The following is a 26,066-nucleotide window of genomic DNA, read 5'->3' as shown; positions in this document are numbered from 1 at the left end:
TGAATTAAGAAGAAAAAAAATGAGGTGACTTACATGTAAATTCTTGCCAATTGCTTAGCTTTTTTTCACCACATTCCTTGCACTGACTTGACTCCTCACAATATTTACCATGGACTCTTTCAAGCCCTCATAAGGAATGATGCTGTTGTTGCTACATTAAACCATAGTATGATTGAGATCTTCAATGTCTTTCCTATATACCACATGCAACCCGCATTTCTTCACCAAGCTTGAACCTTCATTATCAATTATAATTCCAATCTCATGGAATCCATTTGCATTACATTCCCATAGTGATTTTTTGTCGTTCCCTCCTCTCGAAGTTTTGAGGAAGCAAATAAAATAGGACCAACTATGATTTGATAAAGCAAGATTTTTAGTGTCAAATTCAAAATCTTTTCCATTGACCGTCAATGTGAAGTAAATTCGATAGTGTCTCTGAGTTTGGTGACGTGGAAGAGAACAAACAACGCAACCAGCAATCCCAATCCAGTCATTACACAAAGGAGAAAAAGGTTCCATTATATTCACTTCATCCCCCATACATTGATGGCTAAACCACTCTGGAATTTCACTTCCAGGAAAAACCATTACATATGAAAAGCCCTTCAGACATTGATTCTTAGGAAAGAGTCCCTGAAACATACAAAGCATGCTGATTAGAACACACACACACACACACACACACACACACACACACACACACACAGACCTGAGCGGACTTTTTTATCACTGCAAAAAACAAGTCAATGAAGCCTTGATTGTCACTTAGTTTGCTGCAATCTGAAAGTACGAGAACTGGCACAAATGAAGAATTTAGTTTCATTTGATCCGGTAACCTTTCCAATGAGGAGCAACCAAATCCACTAATACAACCTATATTTAAAGGAAGCTTTGGAAAGGATTGAAGACTTGTGCAATTACCCACGTCCAAATGTTTTAGACTAGATAGTTCAGCCATGCTATCCGGAAGGCAACCAAAACTATTTTCACTTAGAAATAAATGATTTAAAGAGAATAAGCAGCCAATATCATTGGGGATTTCCTTGAGATTGCAATTACTTAAATTCAATTCGGTCAAAGAAGACAAACCAAATAGAGAAGACGATAGCAAGCCCTTGAAATCAGAACCTCTCGACATTGGATAAAAAGGGAGAAGCTGAAATCCACCAAAAGCTATTTTTTTTAAAGTTTCAAAAATAGCATTAGAAGAAGCCACCTGTCTGTTCAGGTCAACACTTTCACGCTCCCCAAGTTCTTTAGTAGTTTTGAGCATCCACAAAGATTGAGATCTTTAAGCCACGTCATATTAAAAAATGTGCTGGGAAGAGACATAAGATTTTTGCAATCCTTTGCGTTCAATGAAGCAAGGCCTCTCAAATTTCCAATTGATGTGGGTAGTTTTGTAATAGATGTGCCATCCACGTAAAGCTTTGTTACACGTCCCATGTTCTCCCCAAATTCTGAAATTGTTTTTATCTTTGAGCAATCAGAAAGAATAAAAATCTTTAGAGATTCCATCTCAAATTTTTTTGGAAGACTTTTGAGATTTTTACAACCTTTTAGATTAAGAACAGTAAGCTTTTTCAACATCTCCCGAGACTGTAAAAAGCCATAAACAAAATAATTTTTAGCTTCAAAACCTTATAGTTTAAAGAAACTATTGAAAGAAAAGTTGTAGAAGGGTAATTATTACCTTTGTGTCTTTCCAAAGTCGTTCAATGTTGCTAAAACACATGTGAAGTTCAATCAACTTATTTGGTTGGAAACTTGCTGGCAAAAATTTTGAAGGGTACCCACGCCAATTAAGAAATCTTAATTCACTAGGAAGATATTTGGGTTCATAAATGAGGAAAGAATTTTCAATTATGAGTAGTTTCAAACGATTCATCTTTGAAAATGATTCACAATTCCAATGTGCCCCTTTTGTTCCTCGAAACGTTAAGACGATGCCTTCAATTGCTTCCGTTCCCTAATAATCATGAACAAAGTGGATCAGTGAGTTGTAAAATGTATAATTACCAAAAATACTTTATGTTAAACTATGTTGAATTAATTAGGTATATTCTTGAGTTCTTTCAATAAGCTCTTACCGTATTATTTGTCAATACATTGTCAATATCCTTATACAACCACAATCTACTACGCTTCTCAGGTTGGTCATCCAAGCACTCTTTACGAACTATATCTCGACCCATTTCTTGGAGTAAATCATGCATCCACAATTGATCGCCTTGCAACTTGATGAGAGATTTTTCAATAAGAATACTTAATCCAATATTAGGGTACAGCTCAAGACAATCTAATATTGAAATAAGAGTTTCTTGATGTTTATGATTAAAGAAGCACGCAATATTCAAAAAAAATTTCTTCTCTATTTCATGTAGTCCATCATAACTTATTTGAAGTACATGGAGAATTTTTCTTTCAGGAAATTCTCTAAGCCTATCTAATTCACTTTTCCATTCAGAAGTACTTCTTCCGTTCATAAGGGAACCCAAAACCTCAATGGCTAAAGGAAGGCCATTAGCATAATCTACCAAGGCTTGGAATAGCTCTAGATTATCTTTAGTAGGATGCTCTTTGTCAAAAGCTTTCAAACTAAAAAGATGAAGAGCTTCATCATTACTTAATACTTCAGCCTCATATATTCCATCTACTTTTTGTGTCGTTAGCAACTTCACATCTCTTGTTGTTATGATAACTCTACTACCTGGTCCTAACCAATCATGCTTCGCACCTAATTTGTTCAACTGGTCTAATTCATCTACATCATCAATAATGAGAAGAATCTTTTTGTGATGTAACCTTTTCCTGATCATGTAAACTCCATTATCAACATCTTTTACAATCATGTCAATCAAAAGATCATTCAAAAGTTTTTGTTGTAACTGAAGTATGCCATCATTTTCTTGAGCTTCCTTGACATTAGCAACAAAACTACATGCTTCAAATTGATTAGAAATCATACTGTAAACAACTCTTGCTAGAGTTGTTTTACCCATTCCTCCTGTTCCCCTAATTCCTATAATGCGAACACCATTTGACTCTAGAGCTAAATGTGACATCAATTTCTCAACTCTGGAACTTGTTCCTACTAGTCCCTCGGTAGCTACAAAGAATGTAGAACTTGGTTTATTTATTATCACTTTCACAATATTGTCAATAACTTCTGCCTCGGGCCTGCAATGAGGAGAGAATAATAAGTAGTGAATTTGAACCTCCCATGACAGGTTCCAAATTAGAAAATTTTGCACATATATAGCATTTAGTATAGCTGATTAAAACTAAAATCCCAACAAATAAATGTATATACAACTTATAATGTAAATTTTGAATATATCGTTTTAGTTTAGTTTCATTCCTTAAGAAACCTAGGTTTAATTTGAGACATATGCACTATATACTCTATATTATAAATCTGAATATTAGCTGGATTAAAAAAAAAAAAAAATCTGATTTCATGCTACCTATGCTTCCATGTTCGGGTGAGTTTTGAATCTGAAAAGTTTTTGACCTAGGATAGCATAAGCAACACCGAGAATTTTTCCCCTTTGTTAACAAAAAAAAAAAGAAAAGAAAGATATTTTGAATGTCAGATTTGCTTTTATAACACAATGTGTTCTCTTAAAACAAAAGTTAGGGTTCTACTTAGTTTAATTGGTAAAGTCTATTATCATTGAATAACAGATCTTGGGTTCGGTCCTCGTTTGCCCCTGAAACCAAATGGTGCCTTAGTATGATGATAAAAAATAAAAAAATAAAAAAATCAGCAAATGTCATATATTAAAACTATATACAAACAAATAAATAAAAACAAAGGCCACTTTGTGTTCCATTGCATTTAATTGAGTTAAATATTTCCCATATGGAAATAATAAATGTCTTATAAAATGTTGAAAAAGTGAAGAACAACTTTGGCTGAAATTATAACTTGTATTTCTTTATCTTTATGACAACTAGTCGCAGACCCGCTCTACGAGCAGAAAAATTTGAAACACAGTGCAATAAAAAGTTATCTTTTTATTTTATAGTATGAGAACTATCAGACCAAGTTGTAACCATGTATACTTTGTTAATTACTATACAAATATATGCGAACCACCTCTTATATAGGTATATTTTTCTCCGAAACACAGATCAACATTTCTTTCTTTATAATCAATTAATCATATACTCCATCATAAAGTGTAAATATAAAATAAAGTAAAAAAAAAAATGCAAAAAAAAAAACTATTTTTCATCATATGAACATATGAATAAATCCCACAATATATAACTCTTCAAATTCATAAACTGTATGATTACTGAGATTATACAGTACAATAAGAGCAACCTATCCATCATGACATTGCAGTATCATCTAGATAAAAATATATAAAAATCATGTTTTAATGATCTTGTCTCATTAACCAAAAGCATCGTCTATACAACTAATAAGATCTTTAGAGAGTAACATATGACGAGGAATTCTCAGTTTGAATAGTTGATTATATACATAAATCATCCAACACAAATGTTGAAGATAGAATCAATAACTTTAATAAAAAATTTTGGCAAATAATTGAATAGTATATTGCCTTCAACTTAGTGAAATTAAGATATTTTTTTATAGGAAGTGTACATGTTCAACCAAGAGGAATTAATCAAATAATTTTTAATCACTATTAATTATGTTAATTTGCTCTTTGCTTTTCATGGTATCTCACTTTTTAGAATGAAGATGGCATTAACATATTTAAACTACGACAATTATAGAGTAATTATACAAAACTACTCAAAAACTGTTGTTCAAAACTTTGTACAAATAAATTCATTTTCATGTTCCATATGTTGTACAAACATATGGAATTTAAAAGTTCATTATCCATTAAGGCTTGCATCAAAAATAACAATGACTTCTTTATAGAAACCAACCCTATTGAGAAGTTTATGTTGTGTAATGCCTAATTGGGCAAAACTGGGGGTACCTTAGGCATTGCGTTTGTTGTTCCTATAACATAAGCTTAATCTGGTGCTATGTAATATAATTTGTGCAATTTCAAAATCACAAAGAGACTAAAAGGGGGAAAAACAAATGATTAATTCAAAAATGTTAAATGAATTAAGCATTGCATATGTGAAATATTTAAGTAAATAATGGAACATCAAATTTTATTCAAACTAACACTAAGATTTTTTTATTTTTTATAGGTAGATAGTGGTGGAGGGCAGATGGTGGGGTTTGAACCACAAACATGGAACACCAAAAAAAGTGTCTTTACCGCCACACTATCATTTGCACCCCAAAAATTAATCTAAGTTGTTAGAAAAAAAGAATAATTCAAATTCCAACAAAGAATTAATGAAGTTCCTCATGTATCTATACATAAAAACATTAATAGCATAATGATGCTCTACAGTAAATTATATTTTATTTTATTCTCTTTTTGATATTTTCCTTAAAGATGATCAACTAAGCAAAGTAAAAGCTTACCAAGAAAGCTCATATTAGCTAAAAATTTGATGACAGGGATGCTAATTATTTGTAATAGAATGACCAAATAAAAATAACAAACAGATTTGAGAATAACAAATAAGATTTCTAAAAAGAATTTTACCAAAAACATGGGATGCAACAATAACAAAATTACTACACTGAATATTTTTTTTACTTTCCTGATACTCTGCATATAAAAAAAATCATTATCAATATATTTCATATCAACATTAAGAATTTTTACAACAATGATGAGCCAAATAAAATTACATTGACGATTCTAAGTCAATTATGAATAACAAAAGTAATTATCATTAAAAAATTGGGGAAAGAAAACAACAAAATCACTTCACAAAGACTAAATGCAAGAATAAAAGGAAAGGAAAAAGAAGAAGGAGATCATTTCTAATTGTGTGTTTTGTTTACCTCAACGGTCATCCTATCGCCGACTTAACTTTGAAAATCTTTACAAAAACAATTGATGTCTTCTCAAAATAGTGGAAACTAAAGCTTGATAGGGTGATTGTATTGAGCTCATTTTGTTGTTGTAGATGATGGGGTGATCGTATCTAGAATATACATTGGTAGATATAACATCGCAAAGCTTAAATAAATAATTGATATGTGAGTAAGAGAGATATAAGGTTGTGAAAAACTGAAAATTTGGAAGAGGAAACATTATAACGGTAGATAAACGAAGAGACACAAAACTCATCTTTGGGTTGGAGATTATACTTGAAATTTTAATTGTATCCAGTAAAAAAATAATGAACTATTCAATTTTAACAATTACTTAAAATTAGGAAGAAGAAAACGAAAAGTTGAAATCAATTTGAATGGCTAAATAAGATCAAGTATAATTGTCAAGGAGGATGGAAATGGAGGGAAAATTCAAAGCCAAACCCAAATAAACTTGTTGGAGCTATGGCTGCTGGCCCTCACAAGCATGACATTTTCCATGGTGTGCGTACATATTACAATTACACAAAACCAACCCTTGCTGGTATATGTTGTATGACTTAGGGATAGATGATTTTGGTGGAAGTAATAGTTTTTTGGAATTTTTGTCACCTTCAAGGTAAAAAGTAAATGCAAAGATGAGGAAGGAGATGCGCATAAGAAAGAAAGCAAAGGACAAACTTCCTAAAAATGGAATGGGGCTGGCTGGGGGACTAAAGACCGGCATTAAGAATTGATCATAGAACAAAAACATTAGCATTTAAGAAAAATAAATGGTAACGGTTGAATAGTAATAAAATGCATCAACATGTATGTCCATGGTCTATATTTAATTTATTTTATGAAAAAAATAGAGAGAAATCATAAAGGAAAAAAGGATTAAAAAAAAAGTATGACATGGAGGATGAGGTGGCTCAACAGGAGCATAGTAACGTTAAATGCTACATTTTAGTTTTTAGATATACATAGATTGAGACTTGAGTGTAGTTATTTTTTTTCCTCATAATTGTTAGTGGGATTTTTTGTGAGTAATGCTATATTCACAATATTTTCATAACAAATTTTAGGTGGGAAGTTATTACTCGTTCTAATTTGAGCCCACCACTAAAATAAAGGCAACTAGTTGCAACTTGTTGCCTATGATTTATTGTGAAATTGTTGTTGTGAATATAATATTTCATTTTATTTTGGTTAGTATTGCCCTTGAATGTAGGCATAGATTTTATCAAATTATGTTAACATTTGTGTCTAGTATTACTTGCCTTTTTATTTACATGTTTTTCACAACAAATTAGTATTCGAAGTAGAACTTCTACTATTACAACAAGTAACTTATAATGAGTTTACCCAGATATATATTTTTTTTGACAGCTCTGTTTTCACATATAAGTTTGACAATTCTCTCAGTCTCTTTCTCTCTCTCTCTTCTTTTTTTATTACCGAAGGAGTTAGTCAACAACTAATAAAATTCCTTTCTTCGAAAGATAAGAGAATATGATATATTAAGTAGAGCGGCCCCACAAGAATTTGTAATTGCTTGAGCAACTGTACATTTCAAATTATTCATGCAATAAAAAATTGTACATGAAGTCCAAGTGCATCTCAAATTATTGATGCATAAAATATGTTCAGTTTTACATATACTATTGTGGCGTACTAGTAGAAGTTCATTAAAGTTATAAATGTTATGGAGGAAAATATTTCAATATGTTAAAGAGCTTTGTAGCTCAATCAATATCTCTTGATGTTTTCAATAAAGATGTTTCCAATATAAATGTTTAGAGTTCAAATCTCCTCTCTACCACAGTAACTTTTGAACTACGAAAACATAAATATTTCACTTTTATCATTAAATTGAATAATAAATAGGTAATAAAAATAAGATAAAAGAAATTTAAATTACATTGTGAAAATTGATTATTAAAACTAAGTTAACAACACAAACTTTTTTTTTTTTTGAGAGAAAGTTTACGACATAAACTTAGAAACTACGATAGATGATTAAAGTAACTTGAAATTCTTTTAACTTTTGATAGTATAATTTGATAGTATTTAAACGTCTTGAAGATTTGATAATAAAGTTTATTTTAAACCAATTTTTATGAATAACTTTAATATATTTATTATAGTAAGTCATATAACATAAGCACTTTGTGCGACATATATGGCTCTTATGTAGTGAGCCACAAGAAACATATACAATGTGTATAACAATTAACACAACTTAAAAAAAAAAAAAAAAATCTGTGGCTATTTTATTAAAGAAATTTTATTTGGCTAAATTAAGGCCCTCACAACTATGTTTATAATTTTAATAAATTCAAATTTAAAGCTCTTTTTTAAATAGAATTTTATTTTGACTAATAATAATAACGGTGTTTAATTCTATTGCTACTTTATTTGTAATGGTTAGGTTTTACATTTGTGTTGGCTAATTCCCGTGTTAAGTTTAGTAAGTGTTAGAGAGAGTTGTATTTAAATAGTTTGCTTAGTATCAAGTCAAGAAGTAACATTGAAGAAATCAAGCTTGAGAAGACTCGTTCTAGTAAACTTCGTACAAAAAGTTTACAAACCCTCAGCTTGACATTCTATTGACCCAAACTTAAACAAGTTTTCTTAATTGTGATTTTAGTAAGAAGTTAACTATCTTTTCTAGTCTAACAACTTAACCTAATTTTTCAATATAATGTTATTCCTTGACTTAGAAAACTATTAATTTAAAGGGAGCCTTCTTTCATTAAGCCTTTACAAAAAATCCTTCCCCATGCTTTTACAACCTTGAGCCTAATTTGATTTATTGCAAAACCACAAAAGTTGTTAAGCATACTAGTGTGTTCATTAGTTTTTCCATCCAAAAGGTTCTTTAGAGCATCAAAGTTCTGATAATTGAAAACAAGTTCGTTCGTTGAGGAGATTTTTTAGAGGAATTCTAGAGTTTTGCAGCAACGACAATGGGAGGTGAATTGGCTTCTTTTTTCTTTCTTTTTTTATGTCATCATCAAATCCGTGTGATTTTTACCATTTTCATTGCTTTTAGATTTTGGTGATACCTGTAGCGGTTGTACACATTAGCGGAGTTAGAAATTTTTTTTAAGGGGCTAAGCTATAATAATAATAATAATAATAATAATAAATCCAAAGAATAACATACACACATATTTATTTATTTATTGCTTATACATGAAATGTTTGTAATTTTGATTTAACATATGATATTTTCTTACATTAATAAAAATATTCACATCAAATAAGTGTTTTTACTTTTTACATCTTTGCAAAAAAAAAGAGTAAGTTTGGACACGTCTAAAAATATACACTCCCGCCCTCGGCAATTGGCTTCACAACAGATCAATTTTTTTTACTCTGAACTTATATGAAATTTGATCACGGTCAACATGTTAATCCATTGTCCATTGTTTACGCTATTGGGTTCTAAAATTATATTGTTCAGTAATTATGTTTGGTATTATTCTATAATTTAAAAAAAAAAAAAAAAAATCTTTTATCATTCTTATTCTTTTCTCCCACCTTCCAAAGATTGAGATTTATTCTGAATCTTCTTATTTAACAATTTTAACATTATCATTGTGGGGTTCAATAGGCCTAGGAATATGTGTTGAGCTAAAAGCCCAATCCAAGGACACTGAATGGTCGGAGGACGTGAGAATATCAACCCACGAGGCAATACTGATAGATGAAGAAGTGATATCTAATCAAGGTTATTTAAGAAGGTGATCTGATCAAGGGTATGTCCTCGGCTATAGCCGAGGTAAGAAAGAACTGTCTAAAGTCCAAAGGCAATGTTTTAGAAGATCCTATAAGTAGGGGTAGACATGGTAGATGTACAAGATAAGAAGAAGGGTTGTGAAATATCTAAAGACAAAGCTGTTACCACCGCATTGAATGCTCTGCAACTACCTTTCTGGCCGCATTAATAGAGAAGTGATGCCTGAGCATCAGAGTCTAGCCTTACAGCTGCCTCCAAAGACTTCAGGGAGAGGTTGATGGGACAAGTATCTAAATCAGTAATCTGATCTATACGTGGAACATGGAGAGAAGGAGGAGGATGATTTAAAGGCAAAGGGAGACGTTCAGAATGGGGGATCGGAGACAAAAAGGGAGAAAACATTATACACATTAGCACCCATAATTGTAATTAGTCTTTGAAAGAGGGAAAGATAATATAAATCATCCCCAGCTTGAGTCCGATGACAATTTTTATTGCATAAACAATCCAACGTGTATGATGTTTAGATCTAGCCCATCATTTTTGTTGTTTAACATCACTAAAACTTAGATTTCAAGCTCACTCTCTACAAATTTCATTGTATTGGGCTTTTTGGGCCTATACGCTCCTTATTGTTGGGTTTGGGTGCAAATTGTGACCTTACAATCATATTCTACACTTTAAATTTAAAACTAATTAATGAGATATTTCTTGATAAATTAAAGGATCAAATCATCAAATCTTATTTCCTAAAAAAAAAAATCAAATCTTACCCTGTTTAAAGTAATATAAATTATCTATCATGTATTATGTGAGCGGATTTAACATAACATATATTATAGGCTAAACATCATATTGTATGATGTAATTCATGGTATATATGTATATATAGGAAGAGTTGTTTGAAACATTTTTTAAAAAAGTCAAACTACTTTACCTATCTTGTGAATGCCTCCCGGAGAGATTGGCCACTTCACTCAAAGCGGCTCGCCAAGTTTGCACCTTCTCTGTGTTCCCCTTCAAACGTTTTTCATGCTTTGCAAAAGCTTGTGCAAAAGTTCCCTCCTGATTTCGTACATCAGATGGGTCTACCTTATAAAATATTGGTAGAACGGTCATTTTCATCTCTTTCATGCATTGAATGATCTTTGCAAGTTCATCCAAGCACCATGTAGAAAATGCATAGTTTCTTGAGAGAATAACAATAGCAAATCTCGATTCTTCTATTGCTTTCAAGAGTTTTGGTGCAATAGATTTTCCTCTCTCAAGTTTTTCATTGTCTCTAAAGGTAGAAATACCCGAACGTTGCAAAGCAGCATATAGATGGTCAGTAAAACTATTGCGTGTGTCCTCGCCTCTAAAACTAAGGAAAATGTCATATATCCACCGTCTTGAAGAAGAAGAAGACGATGACAATAGTGAGGCTCCTTGAGTACTCATTGAATCCAATGGAAATATGTTGGTAAATCTTGAACCACAATAAGGATAAAAAAAATTAGTAAAATAACAATTTGAAGGATGTGTGTGGAAAGTAAAATAACTAGCTAGGGAAGAAGAATATGATTTAACGTGGATTTTTTGAGAAAAGAAAAATAAAAAAGATAGATGTACCTGAAATAACGAGGTCTTCTCCAACCTTTTCTTTTTCTCTTACTAAGTAAACTGATCTTAAAAGCAAGTATTTATTTCCCACTAACAAGTTTGAATCCCTTTTTATTTTCCATTAAACAAAGTAGGTGTGCAAGTAGTCTTTTCGTCGAGGAATCTTCCTGGCAAAACAATGACCAAAAAATATTTTTAAATGTAATGATTATTTTTAATATAAATATTTACAGAGAGGATAAACTCAATTGTTTTTAAGTGAAATGATAAATCGTTCTCCGTGTAATTGGTTCATTAAAGGTTTGATCAAACAAAGACTACATCCTTCCTCCACACATCCTGAATAGAATCAGGTAGGGAGTTCTTATTACAACAGACAAGGGATCTGAGAGAGGCAACAAATTTAGCTAAAGCATTTGCTTCCCTAAAAATGAGAGCTGGGAGAAAAGAATATTCATAGAAAGAAGCTTTGACATCCATTATTCAATGTTTTTACCAATTCAAACTATCTACCATGTCTCTTTTAACTGTAGGAGTTACCAGATCAAGCATGAGGGGATCAGTCTCAAAACCCCTTTTTGTTTTTTGAACTTTAATATGTCAACAACTTAAGTGTGTCCAGTAAATAGACTCTAAATTAATGTTGCTACTCCCTTACTCTTAGGACAAGAATGCAGGCAAGTTCAATATCCTAATGACCCTAGTGGCCACCATCTGTTTCAAAGGAATAAATCGTACCATATCTTGATAAATCTTGAACTACTAAAAGTAGTTCCATTGCAATTGCAAATTGAAGTAAAATAAATTAGAGGAGCAAAAAAAACTTTGTTGTGGATATTTTATTTCAAGGAGAGAAGTAGAAGACGTGGATGTGTGCAAGAAAAGTAATAACTTACAAATTTGGAGAATTGCAGAACTTTTGTTGTTGTGAACCTCTGTAACCTCTTGAAATAACACTTCTGGATACAGTTCTAATTTAAAGAACAACTTTTTATTTTATACTAGTATTTGTTTTTGTTCTTAGGCAATGCTCTCAAAAAAGATTACAAACCTTATCTTTTATCCTCACTACCCCAACTGTTTTTTTTTTTTTTGGTTACTAGTCCTGACTATTCTCGAACGCCTTTATTACTCTTGAGTCTTGACTTTGCTTTTTTAGGTCCTTAAGCGTGGCACATGAGATAAATTAATTAATTGAACAAAGTTTGACTAGAAACTTAGTTGTAGCCTAGGTTATAATTCTTACTTAAAAAATTAATATGACTATAATTTTTGAAAATTTAGCCGTTGTATTAGGTATGTTCTTTAAATTTTTAACAGCCAATTGGATTTTATTTACTATTCGATTTATAAATTTTTTTTTATGTATAATTTTAGACTAAAAATTTAAAATTTAAATATTTGATTGATAACATACCTATTCATTTTTTATCTTTTTGGGAATTTTGCAAACATGAAAGATATGAGAAAAAAAAAATGTAATCCAACCGTGAATTTATCAAAATTTACATCCAATAAAAAAATATTGAGTGAAGTTGCAGTTTTAGAATATAAATAAGTTTGTTTAGGTAATTTTTTTTTATTTTTTATATATAATAGAAATTCTACTTTAGACTGATTTAAGTGTATATGTGTGTGAAGCTTCCTTTTAGAAACTTGAATCCCATCTCATGTCCTCACACCCTAAACACTTATACATATAAAGAATTATCTAACTTAATTAGCGCAATGCCCAAGTAATTTACTAAAATATGAAAGAAAAAGAAAAAAAGAGAAAGTTCCTGGCAATTGGTATAAATTTTTTTTGTGTACACTTTATTTTGCTTTTTTGAAAACTTTTTATTTTTTGAGGAGATGTACCTTGGTGGAAATTAGATGGAAATCAAATAACACTTTGCAGATTCTGTGTTCATCAGGAAAAGATAAAGAAAGATTACTTCTTGATAGTGGCCAGTTATAAAGTTCCGTTTATATTGCTTTTTGACCGACTTAAAAGTTGTATTCATAATTTCATATTGCACTCTTTACGTTTATTCAGAATAGGTGGTCATTCATGCCCTGTCTACAGAGCAACCTGCCCCCTTATCAATCCAGCAGCTCATCTCAGGGACTAAGACATGGTTGCCAAATTTCAGATCCTGGAAGGCGCGTTTTGCACGAAGGGACTGTAACAAAGCAGCTCATTTGATGGCTAGACATGCTAAGGAAATTGAAGATTGTATTATTTGGGTGGAGGACACTCCCCCTTTTATTGTATCTGAAATTAACTCTGATGTAATTTCTCTGGGTTCTACCCAAGTTTAATGAAAATTGCAAACTTCCAATCAAAAAAAAAAAAAAAAAAAAAGAATAGGGACAAGTCATCGTGATCTGTCACGCATAACCACAAAAAGTCAAACCCATGTAAATCAATTCTAAAGTCTCTTACATTTTCCTCAGATCATAGCAGGTGGGCTGGATATGTGTCACTATGTCAACACCGAATAGGCCCATTTCTTCCAGGAATTGTCCTAGCAAAACAGCGACAACAATTATATTAAATGGTAACGATTTTTTTTGATATACATAGAGGAAATTATTAATAACTGAAAAGATAAACCCATCCCCATGTAATTGGTTGATTAAAGGGTTAAGGAATCACGAATCACACATTCTAACTGTTATGGGTCAAGTCAACAAATCTTTCTTTTTCATTTTCTTTTGTCAACCATTTCTTTCTTCCAGGCATCTTCCAGTCATCTATCAAATTGATAATAAAATAAATAAAAAATAACTAAGAATAATAATAATAAAATAAATAAATAAAGACAAGACTTCTTTACACATTCTGCGTATAGGAAGAGAAAGTAAAAAGAAATACTATTTCTACAATAATTTCACAATAAATTTTAAATAGTAAGTTGTTAAGGGTTGCTATTGGTTGGATAAAAAAATAATTTTAGTAGTAGGTTTAAATTAGAATCGATAACAACTAATCATCTATAATTTGTTGTTAATTAAAATACTATGACATAGTGAAAATATTATAGACGTAACACTTCTCATAAAATAAAAATAACTTCAGGGCTGGAATGAGCATCCACTTGCAATTATATATACTTTCATTTTTGCCATTCGCTTTCTTTGCTGATCATTTTCAATCAGTTTATAAAATAAATTAGATTCAATAGTGCATAATTTATTCTCTAAATTTTATTGTAGATAATTTCCAAAAAATAATTTCCATCATTTTTCCAAATATGTAATTTTATCATTTTTGATGTTTTTGATTGATATTATTCTTTTATTAAATTGTCATATTCTTCTAACTATTTTTATTATGCATTATATTTTCCTAATTTCTTTTGGTACAATTAAATTTTTAATTTTCAAAGTTATTATTCAAATCTCATTCTTTTAAGGAGTTTATTATGATAACCAAAACTTATCATATAATTACAATTAATATTACTCAAATAATTTATAGTACTCTCAACCCAAACTTGTATTTTGTCATTCTTAAGTAGGTACACCGAATTGGACCGAAGTAATCTGAAATGGACCAAATGGACCGAATTGATCTAAGTAGACCGAAATGGACTGAATAGACCTAAGTGTACCGTATGGATCAAATTGGACCGAATAGATCGAAGTGGACTAAATTGACCTAATGGGCTAAATTGGACCACAGTAGAATGAATGGACTATAAGAGAGAGAGATATACTACTTGTAATGAGGAACTAAAAAAATACAACACTAAAACATATAAATCCAAAATAGAGTTTTAAAAATCACAATAATTCATCAATATAAAGTAGAGTTGCAAGAAAGAATAAAAAAGAAGAGAGAGAGAGAGAGAGAGAGAGAGAGAGAGAGAGAGAGAGAGAGTAACCATTTTTGTAGAGATTCATTAATCCAAAGTAAGGTTCCAAATAATAAAAAAATCTCATCAATCTAAAGTAGAGATGCAAGAAAAAAAAATCCACCAAAAATGGAAATTCTTTTTAGAGAGATTGAGAGAGAGAAAAATAATTTTTTGGGTGTAGGAAAACTATGTTTAGAATGAAATAGAGAATTGTAAGTTTATAGTAAGAGGAGGGGAATTAGAAAAGCCAAAAATAAAGAAAGATAAAGGGATAGAGGAAAAGTGATATTAAGATAGATAGTAGTAGATAGATGAAAAAGTAAAAGGAAAAGGAAAAGTTGGAGAAAGTATAATATTAAGTTGAGAAATTAATAAGAAAAATGAGAGTTAAAAATAAGAGTGTGATTTTTTTTTTTTAATACAAGATAAAATTTCTACTCTATCTTAATCTAAGTGTATATGTGTGTGGAACTCCTTCTTGGACACTTGAATCCCGACCCTTATTCCCCACACCCCACAAGTATAAATACTTGTGGAGTGACTACCACACCAAGGGTGAGCGGTGGAGTGAATGTTGAAAATGACTGTATGATGTTGTCGCTAATGTGGCTTAACAGTAGTCTAACAACAATAAATGCTACGCTTCAATTTTTATATATATATATATATATATGAGGCAAGTAAAAATGTTACCATATGGGATAATATTGGGTGATTCTCTACAGAGTATGTATGTAACGGCATTGTTTGTCGATTTTTTATCTTTGTGAGTGATTTTTCCGTTAATCTTTGCCCTTTTGAACAAAGGAAGGGCCTTTCACTATGACAGAGTATGATGAAGATATTTTTTTCTCTACTTTATGTGCAAGGCAATGTTCTAGATTCGTTATAAATCACCTTACATTTTTCTCCTGTATTTGTTAACCAAATTTGCCTAGCCTTGTTAATTGACGTTCCAAGTCAACTCTCAGAGGCTCATGAGCAGGGCAAGTCTTGTGATTTGAAAAATCCCATTTGAGCTACACAGCTCATTTGCAAATCTGTCTCTATGAACATGTGGTGAATATCTATTAAACATGAACAATTATTGCTGGAAGTAAGTAAAAGTATTGGCTCTGTTATCTAGAGTGCTAAAATTGATTCCTAGAGCTTTGCTTCAATGTTTTTTAGTGTACTACAAGTACTTCTTTTGTGTATGCAGTTTCTTCAACAAGTATTTGGCATTGATACCATGAAACAATGGGTGGGAGTATAAAAATTGAAGTTTTGAACCGTTTAATCCCCTTGTGTATTTGTGTGCTTCACAAAATAAAAACCACTTGTACTATACTATCACTACACTCTCAGATCTCCGCCAAATAAATGCCACACTAGCTGCTGTCAGATAAGTTTTACACCAAGCTAGAAGCGTGCCAAAGCCATTAAAGACAAGACTAGCATTCTCATCAAGAGTTGTAAAAAATTTTGCATTTAGCATCTAAAAACCTAACTTTATAGCATTTAATATATCACTTTACAATAACCCTAACATCAAAACTTCTATTTTTTTTTTACCATTTTATTTAAATATTATTTTTTTATTCATTTTTTATTCTCTCCCTCCCTCTCTCTCTCTCTCTCTCTCTCTCTCTCTCTCCCACAGTTGAAAAAAACATTAAAAAATTATAACATCTTGCTACAGTGCGCTCTAAAAAATGAGAGCTCCCTGCAGCATGATGTCAATTTTTTTAGCATATGACATCTTTATTGTAAGTATGTTTTTATGATTTGAGGTGTTAAAAATACTAAAAAATAGCATTTAGCATTTTTAACACCTTCGATGAGAATAGACTTGCTCAGCACTAATAACAGCAGACCAAGACTACAAAAGAGAAGAGCGGTTCATTTTTTCTTGTCTGTTAGCTGATCATAGGGTGTTAACTGTTAAGTTTGATATGGGAATTTTTCTAAACCATTATGAGCATGTTGCTTTGTAACTTTTTCTCTTTTCTTGGTGGTTAAAAAAGAAAAACATTTGAGTATCCTATTTGACTTGTGTAGTAATTTTATTTTATATATGTTTTTATTGGTGAAGTTTTTATTTATTTACTAAATAAAAATGGTAAAGCTTTCAATTTATTTCTGCCTCTTGTCTTTTATCTTATAAGAAAGGGAAACGGTTTCGAATATGAACAGGTTATCGGGTTCAGGTCGACTTTCTCAGTTTAGTTGTCTCCAATGTCTTTTTAGTGAACGTGTTGAATTGCAAAAAATGTCAAGTAGTGTACATGGTCTAAAAGTAGAAAAATCAAGACCCTGTTTCAATTTGCATGTTAGCATGTTACTAATAATTTTTTGTTTAGTAAATTCTTTCACCTTGCCCTTGCTTCAATGCAGTGGACGTAGCAGAATCAAAATCTGAGTTTTCCTTCCTTAGTTTTTCCCCCTTTAAACAGTAAGAACTATCATATCTCCCACGAGTATAAACAGTCAATTTCAAAAAAAATCAATTGATTGACCGTATACACCATCTAACTCACCACCATACATCCAAGTATTCCTTATACCAAAAACTTTTAAACATTGGAAAATTCCAGCAAACAAAGTAGCCACATTAACAATGATTTGCTGCCACAGATAAGCATAATGAAATCATGACGAGCATGTCCAAAGTGCTTGGAAGCATCTTCACTATCATCATAATACATTTTCCTCAAGTTCCAACCCAGCTTGATTTGTCGAGCAGCAAAGGGCAAGTCTTGGATGTTAACAATATCATTGGCAAGACTAAGGGTTCCTCTATGACTTGAACCATATGATGCTTCCTTGAGGAACCACTTTATGATGGACAATCCCATTCTAAATCAATATCGAGTCCAGAGCGAAGGAGGAAACCTTCTAAACCAGGATGATGATATCTCTCACAGAAAACCTTGCTCATTATAAGGAGATTATGAGGAGAAAGGAACATGCTGCTATCCTTTCATTTAGTGTCATTTCTGCAATCTTCAGCCGAGGTAAGTACTTTGGTGCAAGTGTAAGAGCTAAAGGAAAATGGTTAAAATCAGCATTTATATCTTTCTTGACTTCAACTTGGTTTCCAAAATCAAGGTCATTATAGCTGGCTGAATGGGACCATGGTAATGAAATAAAATTTGGAGAATATGTGGACAGGAAGGAAAATTCACTCAAGTCTTTTGCACCTATCCTGCCATCCAGAGTGTGCTGATAATAATCATCCCAGGAACTTAATGAAGGTGAATACACACTCAGCTCTATATTTTGACAAGTAATAGACAAGGTTCTTTCCTCTGTATTCCTGTCAAAGCCCAACCCAGAAGAAGAGGATGTGACTCACTTTCAATCAAATATTGTTTTGGATGCAAGTCATCCAGTTCTTTGAGATGATTATATTCAAGAGATCCCATATCTTTTAGATTGAAAACATATGTGGAATCACACTGAGTACATAGAGTAGGACTTCTTCCTCCTCCTTCAAATCTGGGTTTCATCATTTCATACTTGAGACATGCTATACTAGCATTGCTTGGGGGAGTGTAAAATTTTGAGAGAGCTACCTATGGAAATCTATTCAACCAACAAGATAAAGGACCATCATCAAGTGTGAACCATAATCAAGTTCCATATAGTTCCTTGCAGGCATATGAATTAATTTTTTGAGCTGACTATGCAAGTCCAGAAAGCAAGAAACTGAGATTTGGTATCAATATCTACTTCCCTTAAACCCTGGCAGAGACATGTAATTTCAGCTTAATCACCAACACCAACAGAATAAGTCACATCCCTTTGGAAAGCGAAAGGAGCCTACACTGTTTTTGTTGGTCTCGGGGAACAGGAGACTGAGAAGCAAAGAAACAAAGTCATACCTGAGAAAATTTCTAAAAGTCCATGATATGAGGCTAAAAAAAAAAAAAGAACTTATTAATGTTATGTGTCTAACCCCTTTGAGCAGAGTTCTTCAATATGAGGATACGAGGTCTCCAAAACCCATTCGCATAGTACAGAGATAGCACACAGATAATCATGTCCAGACCAGTGCATTGCTTTTAAATATTTTGAGTATGGCTAATTCATATCCATAGAACTTGTCTTAAAAAAAATTTATACCAGCCTTTAGGACCAGAAGAAAAAAATATATGAATAGACCCAAATTGTAGTTGAGAGACATTTCTGAACACTTACCATCACTAATTTTGAATTTTTGACTGGTTATCTTGTTTATGCAATGTGTAGGATTTGTATTTGCAGTCTACATTTTCCTTTAATTTCTTAAAAATGGAAATTTGGAAGTTTTGGGGTCATCGGCCGCATTTACATTCAAATGGAATGATTAAAATTTTCAAACACAAGTGGCAATTACTTATGATTGTTCCCACTAGAAATACAACATAATTATGATAATAGAGCATGCATATATTTAAACATTTATCACAAAGAGAAACAATATTTTTACTTTATGAAAAGGAAAATAAGAAGTTAAACTGACAACCGAAAGAATATGCAGCTCCAGAAGAGAAAAGCAATGTATGGCCAGCAATAGAAACTTACATCTTGGACTCTGTCTTCCTTCTAAAGCTGTGGAAGAAGCATTTATTCTGCAACTTAAGGGAATATTGACATGAAGATCTTTAAGTTTTACTCTTTTCCTGCAGCTGGTATCTATATGGAAATGAAAAATGAAACAAATTAGTAGGAAATGGCAATTTAATTTAAATGATTTTGCTCTGTAGCAGTATGCCATAGTAAATTGTACAAGGGATGACTAAATGACAATTTAGTAAGTGCACTGGAAAAATTTAAGGAAATAGACCCAACCATTGGCCTAATTATGACCACTACGATAGTTTTTATTTTATATGAGTACTATATTTCATTCAAACAAATAAATTGTACAAGGGATGACCATACCACATCCATAAAAATTCATACAAGCAACAAAATCCAAAAAAGAAAAAGAAAAGGAATCATGATATATATGCCAAAGAGCCCATGTCAAATCTGTTAAGTAGCAAGAGAATGCGTTTCAATGACACCCTTTCCATAACTGTCCTTTGTAATAGACTGTGATTGATTTCTTTTTACAGTCCTATGAACTCACCACTTTTTCTTCTCTACTCACAGCTTGCCACATCAGAGTTGTGACAAAGTTGTGGCGCAAGAATGTGAGATGCTAGATTTTTTCAGGCATAAAAGAAAAACCTATGGTTGGTTGGGAAGTTGGATTTGGAATGCGGAAATCGGAGCTCCGAACTCCACGGTGCCATTGTTTATGGTAGAGTTGCTCCGATGATCGGTGATGGATCTTTATGGGTAGTTTTGGAAATTCGTCGTTTCATTGATACGTAAATGAAAACGCCCTCTATATATAGATGGGTTTGGGGTTTTTCTGTCCGAGAAATTGAAGATTATTTTTTGGTCTGGAAATTTGGTATAAGGGGGAAATTTTGGGCGCCAAAATGGCACGTGACTGTGAGGATGTACTGTCTCTCTCTAAAATGGCACGTGATTGAGATAATATCATGAGTTTACGTCTGATACATTTATTTGAAAGGAGTTTACGTCTGGAAACACTCTATATATACTTTTCAACTGTCCCAATGTTCTCTAGTAGTTTTGAGCAACCCAAAAGATTGAGATTTTTAAGTGATTTTATATTAAGTGTGCATTTTGCAATCGCTTATTTGGCTTGTTGCTGAATGCTTTTTACTGAAAATGTGTCAAAGTATATTTATACTTAAAAAAAAATAATAATAATCAGGGCTTAAAAATTATTCATAAAAATTAAAAGTTAAAAGTTGATGCCAAACAGATACTAAAAAAAGTCATAGTATGAGATTTTCACAATCTCTTAAGCTCAATGAAACAAGGCAAGTTATGCATGCAATTGATGTGAGCATTTTTGTAATAGTAGTGTCATCCAATAAAAGCTTTGATACACGTTCCATGTTTTCCTTACAACTTTGGAATTTTTTTTTTTTTTTTTTAAACTTTCAAGCAAGTAGAAAAATTATGAATTTCAAGAGAAACATTTCAAACTTGCTTGGAAGAGTTATAAGGTCTTTCTAGCCTTTTAAACTAAGAAATTTAAGATTTTTATGAACTCTATCCAATTGATGGGTGCACCTAGATAAATTTATACATTCTCCAAAAACCAATTTCTCAAGAACTAGGACTCCAGTGAAGTTTGGGAGTTTCAATAAGTTTTTGAGACTTGCTTAATCGAATGGATTTTAGCCTATCAAATGACTGTTAAAAGCAACCCAAAAAAAAAAAAAATCAATTAGCTACTACAAAACCTCGTAGTTTAAGGAAACTTAAGAATAAAGTTGTATAAGGCTACCTAAACTACTTTGGTTGGAAACTTGATGAAAAAGATTTTGAAGAGTATCCACTCCAATTGAGAAATCTTACGATATTTGGAATATGTTTGGGGATCATGCAAAAGGCGAATTTTATCAATTTTGAGCAATTTAAGATGATGCATATTTCCAAAGGATTTAGGATTCCAATAAGACTGTTTTTGTTCAAGCAGCTTTAAGACTATCCTTAAATTGCTTATGTTCATAATCATGAACAAAAGGGATTGGCGGGTTGCAAAGTGTAGGATTACCAAAATCATTCCTAGTCTATTGAATAATATAAAAGGGCATGTGCTCAAGTTTTCAAAATAACATCTTACCATATTTTTTTGTAAGAATTTTGTTAATGTCCTCAAGCAACAGTAAACTATGCTTTCTAGGTTCTTATAGCGCACTCTTGATATATTATGTTCTTGCTCATTTTTTGTAGTAAATCATGCATCCACAAACTATTGTCACTAACTTCTATGAGAGTTTTATCAATAAGAACCCTGAATGATAAAGACCAAGATAATCTAGTATTTCTACATGATTTTAATGAATATTTTCATTGATCCCGATAATCATGATCATGTTAGAGCCAAGCATTCAGTTGTTAATATTAGCATAATGTTTCCAGTAAAGTCAACAACTCAATTATTTAAACAAAGTAGGGGTACAAAGTGTGTAAAGTGTAAACAACAACAGAAAGTTATTCAACTACATAAGAATTTTAAAAGAAGAAAAGAGAAAGAAAAAAAGAGGAAGACAACCTTGAGGGACTAAAATGACAGCTGAGAGCAAAGTTCTAAAGGATACATAGGACTAATTGCTAGTTGCTACATGGGACTAGCTCTCTCCAACCAGCTTGATTTTTTTTTTTTTTTTTTTTAAATTTTAATACCAATTTGAACATGACAACTAATTTTCATTGTGTAATATAGTTTATGTAAGTCGGATTTTTTCTCCATCAAAAGCACTCAATTCATATGATTAAACTTTTTTTTTGGGTATATTGATAAAAAGGAACAAGAAACAACACTAGAATAAAAGAGTACAAGATTAGGAGTCCACTGTCTGCTATCCAAGCTAATGTTCATAAAGAAGTTAGGAGCAATGGTTGCTAGAGATTGAGGCTCTGCCAGAAGAGATCTGTCTACCTATCCGAATCCAAACATTTATAAATTGCTGAATGTCCTTCATCAGCTCTACATGTCTTTGTTACTTCTAAGAATCCTACACAGGTTTGGACTTATTTTTCTACTGTTGAGGCTTTCCTTTATTCTGAACTGTTAGCTACCTTGCACACAGAAATCAAACTTTTACTATACCTTACCACATTAGTGGTAGGGAAAGGATCTCCCTTCATTGTTGCCATGTTCCTACAAGTCCAAATAGACCATAAAATAGAGACTTGCATCAGTGAGAAGTACATTTAAGTTTTATAAATTGCCACTGATACCCTTCAGCCAGCTCTTGATTCATGCCTGAATCGAGTAAGGCTGAATGAAATCAATTCTAATGGACAGATCTAATCAAACTAGATTTCTAGATGCCAAGAAGAAACAAGAAAGCCAATTTAATAGTTCCAAACAAGTAAAACCCCATTTTCATACTTTAAATTAAAGCAAATCAAAATATATGTAAACGAGACAAGAAGGAAAAATATAAGAACTAGAATTATAGTTTATTCATTTTAAATTACCTGTCAATCTGTCATGCCTTAACTAATCAGCTTGCGCTTATGGACTTCTAAAATGAGGACAAACTAGAAGCACAATTTTAAATGGAAACATAGGAAAAGACAATAAATTTTTTTGCCATTCTTTTTTGGGTACATTGAAACAAAGGAACCAAAACAGCGGAAGAAGAAAAGATTACAAGATTAGGAGTTATGTCTATTATCCAAGCTAATGTTCATAAAGACTTAGGGGCAATGGTACTAGAGATCAAGGCTTTGCCAAAAAGTGCGTCTACCTGTCAATCCCAAAAAATTGTAAACTGCTGAATGTCCTTCACCATCGTCTCTCTTAGGTAACTCTGCCACCTCTTTGTTGCTTCTAAGAATATTGACAGAGAGAAACCCCAAAGCTCCTTCACCATCGTCTCTCTTAGGTAACTCTGCCACCTCTTTGTTGCTTCTAAGAATACTGACAGAGAGAAACCCCAAAGCTAGAATCTTCAACAATCCTTCATAGAAAGCTAATAAAGTTGTTGTCAAAGAATCTTTGAATGCTCGGATTTGTGTTAAAAACACAAGAGCTATTTAGACCCCAAATTAATAAATTACGGCTCGATTGATTTTACTCTAACTTAAACTAAGTGCCGAAAAGAGTAAATGCGAGCGAATAAACAAAACAACTACTCTAAGCCATATTCAACAAATCACAGCAGTAAAATGAAAGCTAAAAGAGTAGGGAAGAGAGATGCAAACTCAAGATAACACGTCGATAAGTTATCGAAGAGGAAACCGAAGAACTCAGCGAAAAACCTCTCTGCCGCCCTCCAAGCGATAAATCAATCCACTAGACAATAAGTTGAGATACACGAATAGCAAGAAACCCTCCAAGCCTAGTCTACCCAGTGCACCTAAGCCCTCCAAGCTCCTACTCCAACAAGGCTTCTCGGAACCGTGTCTTGTCTAGCTTTCTAGATCCCACAATGCGCCCGATTGCAACCGCTAAAGTTGGCTTCTTCCAATACTTCCTAACAGCACCAAAACCTCACTGGACACTCAGTATGGGTGTGGTATGTGTTTGGGCTATCAACCTCTCAAGAATTTGGAAATGGAGAGGTAGGAGTAGAGGAAAACCACAATGGATGGTGTAGAGAATTGTGGATATAACAATCTTACACTCTCAAGGGTTTGAGGCTAGGGTTTTCTCTCTGAAAAGCTCTCTATGCAATATGTGGTTAATAATGGTATATATAGTGTGTATGAGGATGTAGTGGAGCAGATAGAACAAAATAGCAAAACAGATTGTTTCGTGGGTATCTCGCGGGAAGGCCTTACCCGCGAGACACTCGCGAAAACCAGCTGTCACCATCTGTCATGACCCTTTGCATTCCAGTCATGTGCTGGGCACATGCATCACTTCGCAGGATGGCTAGTCGCAAGTTACCCGTGAAAACTCCTTTTGTCTTTAATAGATGCCTTGAGTCTTCCCACTCTCTCTCTCACACACAACCCTTACAAATAAATCTCACAAAAAATACAAGGTACAAAAGATTGAGTAAAACTACAATCAAATTTGGCACGGAATTAAAGTCAACACAAAATAGTTGTAAATTATAACTTTATAATCTTTAACAGCCCAACTGAAACAACTAGCCACGGACATGGACCTCTATTTTTACAAAAAGAAACTGGATCCCATACCTAGAGCATCAAAGAGATCAAAGACTAGAAAATATAGTTAACTTCTTATTGAAATCACAATTGAGCAAACTTGTTTAAAATTAGGTCAAAAGAATGTCAAGTGAGGGTTTGCCTGTAAGAATTTCGCTCGAGTGAGTCTTCTCAAGCTTGATTCCTCTAATGTTACTTCTTGACCTAATACTAAGCAAACTATTTAAAGAGAGACTTATTTGATTGAGCCTATACAAAAAACCTTCCCTATGCTTTTACAACCTTGATCCTAATTTAGAGTGGGAACGAGGTGTGTGTACTTGAAGTCCTTTCGCAAATGGACTAGGCCAGGTATATTGCACTAAGCAAGCCCATAAAGACCACACAAACGATCTTTAAAAAAACCCAACAAATGAGTATTATTTCCAATTGTGCTAAACAACGATAAGGTGCGAGGTTCCTATGGAGGATAAAAGACGTGTGGCGTTGACACATGAAGGCCCATGGATGATGCACTAGTGAAGAAAAAAGCTCATTAGGTAAGGGGGAGCGAGTAGGACTTTTTCATGACCCATGGAGAGGTCTTGAAGCTTACAGAGAGGTAGAGACTCACACATGAGGGGGAGATTGTTGGGTATACAAGTGTAAGTAAAGTCCTACATTGAATAATGATGAGAAGAATGAGTGTTTAATATAACATAATAAGCACATACTCATTTGGGCTTAGGCCTTTTGGGTTAAAGTGTGTCTTATATGTTATATTAATTATTCAAGTAGTCTCTCTAAGATGTTTATCTCTCCAACATAAACTTATTGTAATTATGTTTGGTATTATTCTTTTTTAAAAAAACCTCTCTATCATCCCTTTTTTTCTCCTACTTTGCAGCACTTGAGATTTCTTTTTAATCTTCTTATTTTAACAATTTTAACCTTATCATCATATTCTCTACTTTAAATTCTATAATTTTATTTTAACCCATTTAATAAGGTATTCCTTAGTAAATTAAAGATGAAACAATGGAATCTTACTCTGTTTATAGTATCATAAATTACCTATCATTATATGGGTAATTTATGATGTAGGCGGGTTTAACACAACATATGTTATAGTCAAAACATTTTATTGCTGATAATGTAATTCATGGTATGTATAGGAGCTATTCGAAACATTAATAATAAAAAAAAAGAGTCAAATTACATTACCTATCTTCTCGTTGATAGCAAATATATAATAGAGCTATTATTAGATTTTGATATCGTTGACATA

General features: G+C 32.4%; 1 pseudogene; it reads right to left on the bottom strand.

Moving 5' to 3' along the window:
* Positions 1-54: 54 nt before the first annotated feature.
* LOC142620675 (TMV resistance protein N-like) lies at positions 55-12,345 on the bottom strand (annotated as a pseudogene).
* Positions 12,346-26,066: the final 13,721 nt, after the last annotated feature.

Source organism: Castanea sativa, chromosome 12 (genome assembly GCF_040712315.1).
Source record: "Castanea sativa cultivar Marrone di Chiusa Pesio chromosome 12, ASM4071231v1".
NCBI classification, from domain to species: domain Eukaryota; kingdom Viridiplantae; phylum Streptophyta; class Magnoliopsida; order Fagales; family Fagaceae; genus Castanea; species Castanea sativa.
This window is presented reverse-complemented; position numbering and strand designations above follow the sequence as displayed.